Source organism: Lampris incognitus, chromosome 1 (genome assembly GCF_029633865.1).
Source record: "Lampris incognitus isolate fLamInc1 chromosome 1, fLamInc1.hap2, whole genome shotgun sequence".
NCBI lineage: Eukaryota > Metazoa > Chordata > Actinopteri > Lampriformes > Lampridae > Lampris > Lampris incognitus.
The window spans coordinates 29,567,460-29,579,267 of NC_079211.1; positions in this window are offsets into that span (position 1 = coordinate 29,567,460).

Consider the following 11,808-nt stretch of genomic DNA (forward strand, 5'->3'; position numbering starts at 1 on the left):
TAATGCACAAAATTTAGCAAATTTAAATGTGCTGGGTAATAAAATTGTAATGAGGGTGTAAGGCAAAATTGAGTATGAGTTTGTAAAGAACATACATGGACATGTTCTCATTATTTATTATTTATAGTGTTTGTTATCTGTTATCTTACCCGGTAAGATAAGAGACATTCTCTTCAGCCTCCAACGTGAAATACCTTCAAAGACTGATTATCCATCAAAACTTTCAGACTATGCTTTATCACTCGGTCTCAAGGAACGCAATAATTTCCAAAGAAAACCAACTTTGATCAACGGATTTACAGCATTTACACATAATTGGTAGAAAGGCCAAGCATGTAGACCAAAGATAAACTGAGAGCTTACAAATCATTAGACACGACACACAATTATGTAGTAAGTGGGCACATTCAATCCATCAGATATAAAGACATACATGAATTGTGTGATTGCCTCAGTTGAACTAGCATCAAGGGCACAAGTCAGCCATGTACAAGCTTTGTAATGGTCAACAGAGCGAACAACTACGTGCTAACAGCAAATTGTATCTGCATGGATGGGTAAGTAAATTACATTTGTTTCTCTAACCTTGTATGGGTCAAAGTGTTTGTTTTGCAGTCACAACTGTTATTGTTTTACGATAATATAATTGAGACTCATCATGCAAAGTTCAAGTAAATGACATATATATATATAGTAGATACACACACACACACACACACACACACACACACACACACACACACACACACACACACACACACACACACACACACACACACACACACACATATATATATAATCCAGTGATTCAAATAAATTCTTTATGAGACAGTACAAGCTTGTTTCATGCCATAAGCAATCATCAGCTTATGGCATGAAACAAGCAAAGAATTTACTTGACTCACTGGATTATTTTGCTCCTCATTTTTTAGCACTTTCCCTATTGTTGAGTATTTTTTAACAAAGTTTTTATATATATATATATATATATAGAGAGAGAGAGAGAGAGAGAGAGAGAGAGAGAGAGAGAGAGAGAGAGAGAGAGAGAGAGAGAGAGAGAGAGAGACCATTCTACTTCACTCTGTTGCCGCTATGTTGCAGCTATATCATCTAAGGCTGTGCTCCACATGAGGATGGGCAGCATGTACTTCGGGGGAATGTCTTTGGGAATAGCCAAGGAGAGAGGCAATGGCAGCATGATTTAGTGAGATCACTTTCCAAATGCCAAAAAGACAACTAAAATCAGTTAAACCAAAGGCCATGAAGTTCAGTGGAGGACGCAAAGGCATTATGGCAGCATAGGCGTTATGACTGTATGACAGTATATGATTTACATTCTTAATTTATATTACCATTTGGGTGGCACAGTGGCCCAGTGGCCCAGTGGTTAGCACAGTTGCCTCATAGCAAGAAGGTCCTGGGTTGGAACCCTAGGCTATCCCAGGTCTTTTCTGTGTGGCGTTTGTATGTTCGCTCTGTGTCTGCGTGGGTTTCCTCCAGGTGCTCTGGTTTCGTCCCACCATCGAAAAGACATGCATGTTAGGGTTAATACTCCTGTCTGTGCCCCTGACCAAGGCAATGGAAAGAAGAACTGGAGTTGGTCCCTGGGCGCAACAGCTGCCACTGCTCCTATACAATCGGATGGGTTAAATACAGAAGAAAATTTCGTTGTAACCTGTACAATGACAAAATAAAATGGCTTTCTTTCTTTTTCTTTTCTGCCAATAATACAAATTTATTTGAATAGTCTATTCGAATGTGCATTCATTACCCAAGGTTGTGTGTTAAAATAATCAGGGTAATTTTGAGTTTTGACAACTTAGTATCATTTAGAATAACAGAGTATGTACTTAATAATTGCACATGACTATTTTGTTTAGAAAACCTTTTCATAACTCATAGATGATGATATTTGGGAACTGCTGCAGCTATCCTGACCAGCAATGAGAAGAGAGACATGGACAACATCCTCTGGCTCTGAATCTTAAGACCTAAGAGACTTGCTAGAGCCAGTGACCATTCTGTTTGAGCTGATATGCTGCACCAGACGATATTCAAGAAAGGTGTGTACAGGTTCATCGCACACTTAAAGGACATATCAAGCACAGCCTGTGTTAAAATGTGAGGTTACCACTAAACAGCAATCCAAGTCTCAGGACTGGCATTTGCACAGGGCTGGTAGGATTACAAGCTTCAATTTCACAGAGTATGCAGCAGCACATAAAGTCTTAACTCGACAACCCTGACAGGAGCAATACGCTACAATGACAGGGACCTACACGTTCCAGCAGTACTCAGTGGTAAAGAAAAGGAGGAAACAGCTAGGTAGTTTAAGTCATGAATATGTCTATGTCAGTACATGTGGGCTTGTAGTGCATCTTGACGAGCCACCTCTTGACACCTCGCTAGATGGTATAGTTACATGTACTTCCTGTGGGAAAGGGATAATTGAGGGTGCCTATGTACATGTAGCTTTCAAGAAGGACTTTGGGGATTCTGATTCGATCGTGACACGGATTTCTGCCTTGACAAGTTTTTGGAAACGTGCACACAGGTATTGCTATCAAGTACAACTCCACATGTTTCGTTTGTGACATCAAATGTTGTGACTTTGATTTTGAATTGGGTACAAAGCAAGAGATGATTGTGCATTGTGTTCAGAGTGGTGAGGAATTATTGAAGGAGGTTTTTTTCCCCTATAGTTGAGAAATGTTTTGTTTCTTTTGTTTCGCCTGAGCTGCTCAAACAGGACACTTCCCTTGAAACACCAAAGGCACTTGCAGAAATCCAGGTTATGGATGAATGACTATGTCAGTATCGCTTTTATAACAGTTGTGCACATATTAAGAGCAGCCCCAAACACGTGGTGGACAAAATACACAACCCCATTACTTGAGTCAAAGTGCAGATACTACTGGTCAAATATTACTCCACTACAAGTAAAAGTTGCTCAGTCAAAATTTTATTTGAGTTAAAGTCCTGGAGTTCTTACTTTTAAAAATAAATTTTCTTTTTAAGATCAACACATTGCTTTATTGTTTTCACAATGCATACAGAACCTCGTAACTCTCTGAAATCACCTAATAAATAAATGCACTGACTTGCTTGTAGAACCACTCTGCTACACAAAGTCTTAGAAACACCTATAAGAGCTTCAGCATAGAAATGTAATCGAATTAATAAAAAGGACAGCCATTGTAATTTTTTATTTTTATTTTAACACCCTCTCCATCCTCCAGATACACAAAACAGCATGGCAATTATTCAGACAGTGGTGTGTGTGTGTGTGGTATTATTTCACAACCAAGCAATGGCTTCGAACAAGGAATTACAGTACTTATTTTAGTTCTTTCAACACTGGGTGGACTGAACTCATCGTGATCCTCAATGCCATGAGTTGCATCTTCATCATTTACCTTACCAACAGCCTTTGAACAAAGAACAACAGTATTTCTTAATTTTGAGGTATTGACCGCACAGTTTTTAAAGGCGAAAATAAGTGCACTTCTGCAGTCAATGTAAACATTTTGTTGGGAACAACTTCTACTGTACTGTCCATCTCAAATGAGGGGAAACAGGTCTTTAATGATGACAGGTGAGAATTCTCAGCCTGGTCAAACTATTCAAACTTGAAGAAGTTCTTATTCAACTTCAGTAGAAACTGGTTTTTGAAGTTGTGTGAATGAATTCTTCCCCTTCTTGGTCTTAAGATCAATTCAGCTGCACTAAAAACTCTTTCACAGGCAGCAGAGGCTGGGAGGGCTGTGTTTAACTTGAGCGATGGGTTGGATACAGCTGGGTAAGATGTGAAAAATGTCCATACCTCAAGCTGCACATGCCAGGTATGCATCCAGTTGTTTGGTCGTTTCCTGGGTGTGTACATGCTTCATATTACAAAAGAAATCCTCTTCATCGGAAGTGCTTGGGCTGCAGCAGAGGCTCATCATGGTCAGGAAGATGTTCCTTGATGTAACCAAGGCCTAAATCAAACAAATCTTTTTCATCATCATCATCAGTCTATATGTGTATATAACTTCAGTGTTTAAAAAAGTGGAAACGAGGAATTGACCATGGAACATTTAGTGATAATTGTTTTCTTACCTAGTTTGAGGACATCTTCATCAGTGGTCCAGAATGTTTTGAATTTCAAATGAAGAATGGCCACAGCAACCAGCTCTAGGTCAGACATCATTTCCCCTAACTGTTTCTTCAACCCATCTTGCAGGGCATCAATCAGTGGCCTGCAGAATCTCAGCGACACTTTGGTTTTCTCAAGCTTGGAGATGAGGTTTGTGATTGGAGGGAGCAGCCATCCCATCTGAATGTTGGATTCTCCCTGTAGTATGTTTATTGCCTTAGCAACTGAACCCATGGTGTTGGCATATTCACCCAAAAAGGCAATGTCAGCTGCACTGTACCTAACACACAAAAATGCACTGCATTCAGATATATTTAATTGAACATACCAGTTATTTCAGTTTACACAGGATATGACGTAATTATTCCTTGTTCTTTGGACAAATCATGCGGGAAGGTTTAGAACTAGAACTAGCAAGGTAATGGTTTACTTAGTGTAATAAAATCTACAAATACTTTTCTTTTCCACAAGGCCTCGGACAGGTAAGTACTATAATTCACTTGGAATTCTCTCCACAGGTTCAGCATAGAGGTATAAGTATTACTGTAGGTAATGAAACAAAAAAGACAAACATTCACTACTTACACTGGGACATTAAGTGTAGCACAAACAGCTCTCACAGCCCCCTCTCCTTGATCTTTGAGGATTCTCAAGATCTGCTCCACAGCCATGTAAAAGGAGTTCAATCTTGTTGCGTTAGGTTGTACCAGCTGAAGTTTGCAGTGCTCTTCAACCACTTCTGCAGCAGTAGTGGACCTTGCAGTCTGGTTCCAGAGAACCTGAGATTTGGAGAAGGCGGACCTCGATAGTTTCTTGTAGACCTCTGTCCTGTTTGCAGTATTGGCATCCACCAAATTTAGCAAATGACAAGCGCACCGATGATGTTTCGGAAGTTGGTACTGGAGGCCATCATCATCAGTCATAATGGCTTCAACATCAATGAATTCCACCTCCTCATCCTGATCCTCATTGTCTTGAGTTACATCTACATCAGTTACTTCATCAGCAGTTTTCATCTTCTCCAAACATATGAAATGCTTTAATGACGTTTGAGCCATTATCAGCTGTGGTTCTGACTATTTTCTCACGGATTTCATATTATGAGTGTATGTCATTCATCGCACCTGCCAAGACATCGAATGTGTAAGTGCCCTTCAACTGCTTGCATGCAAGACCAACAGAATGCCTCTCAAAACTGCTTGGACCCAGCAAATGCACTGTAACTCCAATAAAACTCCTCCTTGCAGTCCAGCAATCAGTTGTTGTGGCTATATATGCAGTCTTCCTCATTGCTTCCTTCACCTGCTCCTTCATCGCTATTGTGGCTTTATCAGTCTTGCGCTGCACAGTGGTTCGAGATGTGATGGTGCAGTTTGGCTGTAGATCTTAGACAAGGCTTTGGAATGCTGGCTGCTCAACAAGAGAAAAGGGCGGGAGACCTTGAACTATAAAGTTGAGTACTGCATTGTCAACACACTTCTGAGTGGCTTGCTTTGCTTCATCTGTTTGAGATTCGAGGAAGACATCCCAGCCTCAGATTTTCTATTGCAGACTGCTGTAGTCAGTTCACTATATTTCTTCAGCTGACTTCCATGTTTCCTATATAAAGACATTGTATATATTTCTTCAGCTGACTTCCATGTTTCCTCTATAAAAGACAACTTCAGTTAAAAATAGGTAATTCAGATTGGCATAAAAGGATAAACACACTGATTGTAGGCAACGTAATATTACTTTCAGCAATTCACCACAGTCACATGGCTAATTTTGCATTCCATTCTATTGTTTTTAAGCGCCAAAATATAACTGTTACATTAGTAGGATTGTAAAAATATCATCATACATTTAACTTGGCTGAAGGCGAACAACTAATTAAAAATAATTAATGAAAAGGATAAAGTCCCTGCCTTTGTGATGCACACAATATGTGGTCACATTTTGTATGTGTTTTATTAAATTCCATTAATGGGAGAATAATAATAAGTTGGTTAATATTGATTCACTGTCCCTCCCAACCAGTAAGGGGGCCCTGACGTTGGAACATACGCAGCATTGGAGTGAATGGTTGCTGCTCGGCGATCGCTTGGGTTCGTCATTCTATTGAGAGCAACGTCTGAAAAGCAGCATACTGTAACGTGCATGGATAAGTAGACACGTTGGTCCTTGATTAAAGGGTTGGACCCTTTAGTCGACTGGTTAACGTTGTCGCTTGCGGAGTGGGAGACACGGGTTCGCGTCCCAGCTGTGGCGACGGTCTCCCAGATTGCCCCCCAAAATTCGCTGCATTGGTGTCAGAAGTGGGATGTTGAGACTGTGAGGTAATTGGAAGCGCGTGCGCCCAGAGGCGTGAGGGAGCTGATATGCTGAAGCGTGGGGACGCGCTTCCCAAAGGAGGGGGGTAGTGTAACATGCATGGATAAATAGACACGTTGGTCCTCGACCAATGGGTCGGACCCTTTAGTCGACTGGTTAACGTTGTCGCTTGCGGAGTGGGAGACATGGGTTCGCGTCCCGGCTGTGGCGGTTCCCGGACTGCCCCCCGAATTCGCTACAATACGTTTCTCTGTCAACTTATCTCTCCCGTATTACAGGGAATATAATCTACTTGCATGACTGCAACCTGGGGCCTGCAACAGATTTTTGGGGGCTAGGCCGGGATCGGCGCTTCCTGTTTCCTGTTGGACTGATGGTTGGCTGCTGATCCAGTGATCTATGAACCTTGGGGCCAGGAATGACTACACGTTGCCTGATTTAGGGGCTTTCGGTGTGCGACTAAGGAGGCAAGGTGACCTATGTACAGAGGACACACATCTAAAGAGTGCAGGACTGTTTGCCCAGGGTATCTACAGCGTGCAGCATGTCTGGCAATGAGCACAAGGAACTTGTCTGGTCCATTAAGAAAATACTTTATCAGTTGACAGCCAATGAAGCTTTCGAGGTTGCCACCAGCATTGGGTCAGTTGAGGGATTTGACCTAGAAACAGTAAACAAAGAGGATGAGGAGAAATGTGTTGAGTATCTCTCTGACTACTTGACCAGTGATACACTGTTAGAGTTAGGGGATGAGGGAATGTCAACATTATTATGTCTGAAAGATTTTGTTGATAAGGTTATTGCAAATCGTAGAAAGGGTACTGTACCTGTTGAAGTTCACACTGAGGTTGAACCTGAAATATCACCTTTGTTGCTACTAGATGATCTTAATGCTACTACTGACACCCATGACTTAGCACTACTGGGTAAAACACATGCTGATGATTACACTATTGCTAAGGCTGACGCACATGGCACTGATACACAGACACTGCTTCTGAGTAATGAGCTACAGCACAGGCTGGGCCAGCGCAGCATGCACACTAATACACCTGATGCAGGAAGGTCACAGTCTACTCTAGGGTTACAATCCAGTAGGCTGCACATTGATCATTTGCCACAGCCACAGCCTCTCATGAGTGGCCATGCCCAGCCCAGTAAAGAACATGTTCCACATTGGTACATACCTCATACCAACACCAACCACCAACACAGTACCCACTCATCCCACACCACTGTTGACTCACAACCTACTCACGCTGGAGAGAGCATGATTGCTCTTAGATATCTTCCACTGCTGTCATGAAGAGAGTTTAAGATACATGGTGGCTAGATAAGTGACACAACATCTGATATTAACTACAGCAGTATATGCAAACAAGTGGATGGAGGTCTTAGAGAGAAACACACAGAGTGTGAGGTCATTAGAGGTGTACTCCGTGCCATCAAACTAGGCAACTTTAAGGATATGTTAGTGAACAAGGAAGACATGACAGTCACAGAACTCAAAAGCTTCCTCCAGTCCCACTTAGGCAAAAAGAGCAGTACAGAGCTCTTCCAAGACCTGATGTGTGCAAAACAACATGAACATGAAACACCACAGCAGTTCTTATATAGGATGATTGGATTGAAGCAGAAGATAATATTTGCTTCCAAACAGACAAACTCTGTCGTCAGATGTGATGCATTCACGGCACAGTGTGTGTTTTTGAATACCGTTTATCAGGGTAAAGGAGAGAAGCACGAGGATGTTCGGCGAGAACTGAAGCTGCTCCTTGCTGATCCCACTGTGTCCGATGAGGCCCTGTTGAAACAGGTAAGCAAGACCACAACAGAGGAAAGTGAAAGGAAGCACAGACTTGGCCACAGCTCCAACCGCAAGGTGACTCAAGTCCACAGCACCCTGACTGGACCTGAAGAGAAAATCGAAGGTGAGGAGAGGGCTAGACCCAAAAATAAAGACAACACATTCCAAAAACAAAGTGCCCAGGTTGAGGCTTTGACACAGGCCATGAACACACTGGCGCAACGTACAACACCGGTCCAACCACCCGACCAGGTCTACCCACACATGCCTAAGTATGGTTCAGACAAACCCAGACTGGAGAAACAGACACCAAGACCTTATGGCTGTACACAGTGCATCGCACGGGGTCATCCGGACTGCAATCACTGTTTTGCCTGCGGGGAAGAGGGCCATCGTGCTATATGGGTGTTTGAGGAAGCATAAACAGTCGGGAAACGGGAATTGGTCAAGGTAGCAGGACCATCCTTGACTGACCGCAACCATAAGTCCCACCCCTAAGAAGCCTCAGCATCAAGATCAGGTAGTGTTGACTCCCGTGTCACTGCTAAGAGTGATAGCCCAGTCCAGCCAACTGAGAGGGTTGCCCCACTCTTCGGCTGAAAGTCTCTACTCAAATGTAGCATGGCTGGCTATGCCGTCACTGTCTTTTTGAATACTGGAGCCAACGTGAGCCTCCTTGACCACACTTGGAAGAATAGGTACTTACCACATCAAGATGTTCAGCCCCTCAGCGAACTCCTCAATCAAGACCTTGATGTGACTGCTGTCACGGGAGAGGAAATGCCATATGATGGATGGGTGGAAGTGGTGTTAAACCTTCAAGGTAATGACGACCCAGATTTATCCATTCGCGTACCCTTCCTAGTGAGTCGTCTGAAGCAGAACCTTCGTTGGTTTTAACATAATTCGAGAACTCATAAGAGCAATGAGAGCAGGCCTAAACTCATGTTCATTCTCACCAACATCCTCGCTGGGGCCATGGAAATCGACAGTGTTAGCGCAGAGGCTATCATCAGTCTCATCCAGGCCAAGAAGAGTCAAGAGGAACGACATGCCATGGTGAAGGTAGGCTTGAAGGAGATCACTATTCGTTCAGGCCAAGTAGCTCATGTCAAGTGCCCGGTGCCCACGGAGATTAGCTCTTCTGACTCGATTGCACTGTTTGAGCCCAGTGTACTGCTGGAACTACTGAGCATTGGAGAGGGACTAGTAGAGATTCACCAGACGGAAAGACCCTTTGTCAGAGTACCTGTGTCAAATCACTCCAAACACAGTGTGACCCTGCCCAGCTTAACTGTTTTAGACAGTATTGAACTCATTGGCAAAGTGATAGCAACAAGCAGTCCCAGCAGCGAGAACAATACTACCCAAGTAAACACTGCTGACTCTTCACGACCTGCTGCCAACCAAGAAGACCAACCTAAAGCTGCTTTTTGGCACCTGCCGGTGGACATCAGCCACTTGACCGAAGAACAGCAGAAGGAGGTCAAACAGATGCTGTACGAAGAGTCCAGAGCTTTTGCTCATGATGAGGGGGACATTGGGTGCATCCCGAGTCTCCAAATGACCATCAACCTTTGGGATAACGTCCCAGTTCAGCGCTCGTATGCCTCGGTGCTGAAGCCACTCTACCAGGAGGTCAAAGAGTATATCCAAGACCTGCTTGTTAGAGGGTGGATAGTGAAGTCCAAGTCGCCATTCGCCGCACCTGCGGTTTGTGTCAGAAAACAGGATGGATCCTTAAAATTGTGCATCAACTACAGACTGTTAAATCAAAAGACCGTGCCGGACCGCCACCCACTGCCTCACATCCAGGACCTCATAGACACTCTAGGAGGCCAGAGCTGGTTCAGCATTCTAGACCAAGGGAATGCCTATCACCAGGGTTATATGGCTGAAGGGTCCCGACATATGACATCTTTCATCACCCCTTGGGGGCTGTATGAATGGGTGAGGATCCCATTCGGTCTCTTTAATGCTGCTGCTGCTTTTCAGCGCAGCATGGAGGAGATGCTCAACTCCCTATGTGATAACTGCTGCATTCCTTATCTGGATGATGTCCTATGGTATACCAAATCCTTTTTTCTCTTTTTAAGAGAGTACCCAAATGTTCCCCGATTGCTCTTGATAGGTTTTTCAATGTTGGAGAGTTCACATTGACCCATGTTTTCTTTGCGGATTGGCCTACAGGGGTGGAACATAGGATCTTTGCAGGGAAATAAAAGCCATTCTGTGGAATAGCCAACTCTAAAAGTCAAATCAAAAATTAAAGCGATCCTACAAGAGCTTCAGACCTGTATCAGAACTATCTACACAATCTCAACAATTGCAGGACCACGTTTGTATGAATTTAATGTAGACTCTCTCAGCGCAAGCATTAAAACAGCATTTGATAACGTCCATTAATATGGGAAGAAACGTTGTGTGTGTGTGTGTGTGTGGTGGGGGTCAAGAGTATGCCTATCTTCAAATGGAACTCATGAGCTCGTAGGTTACGACACAGGAAGTCGTGTACACGGTGTGGTGGCATTCAAGTGGTTCAGTCGTGATAACGCTGCTGCTACACAACATGGACGCCTAAGGACTCCTATTCCTCCACGTAATATAGGAAATGCATAGGCATAATGACAGAGGAAAAAGACGAGGCCATTGAGAATATCAACATTTTCCTCAGACATATAACATTACCAAGAAAAGCTCTATATGCCTAAAATTACAATATATTAACTTACCATCGGCCGAAAAATGAACGTGTATGGCCTCTGCTTCTGAAAACGTCAACAACACGTCACAACTCGAGAACTTGGAGCGTTCAGAAAATTTCCACTTCCGAAGTGGTGAATACCAAGGCGGGGGGCGTTCATATGGACTCTTCTCATGAACACAGTAAACACGGACCCATTTTAAGGCAGCACCGTCTCTTCTCGCTTGGCGCCAGACGACGCCATCAAACGAGTGTCAGGGTCGCGACAGAGCAACTAGTTTAGCTGGTCATTAGTGACTCTTGTTTCTATTTTACGAAAGATGGACCGAGTTGTCTCTACTTTTAAAAGTAAGTAGTTACAGGTTTCTAACCTTGTTGAAGAAGTAGTATTCATGTCAAACTGCAACTCTCGGCCAAATTGGCGCAACGCTGGATGCGGCGCTGCGTTTTGAGCCGACGACCTCCTAGGTTTAGCATACTTGCTATATGCTAAACCTAGCTGGACGTCGGCCTATAGGAATTTACTTGTGATTAACGGTGACTGCTAACGATAGTGCACATTGAAATAACACCAAGGAAGCGTCGGACATGTTTTTAAAAGAAATCTGGCTCACTATAGGATTACTTACTATAGTCCGTATAACCCCATATGTGACTCCATCTCTTCGCAACGTTTTTTTTTATTCTGAAATGAGGCGACATACGCTTTACATAGTTGGATATTAGAAATTAATCAAAATGCCACTTCTTTTTTATACCATTTTTCAAACAGCTATAGTTTCTTTGAAGGTACACTCATGATCCCAAAGGTCCCTGGCATACATTTGTTTGGCAGGGGTGAAACAA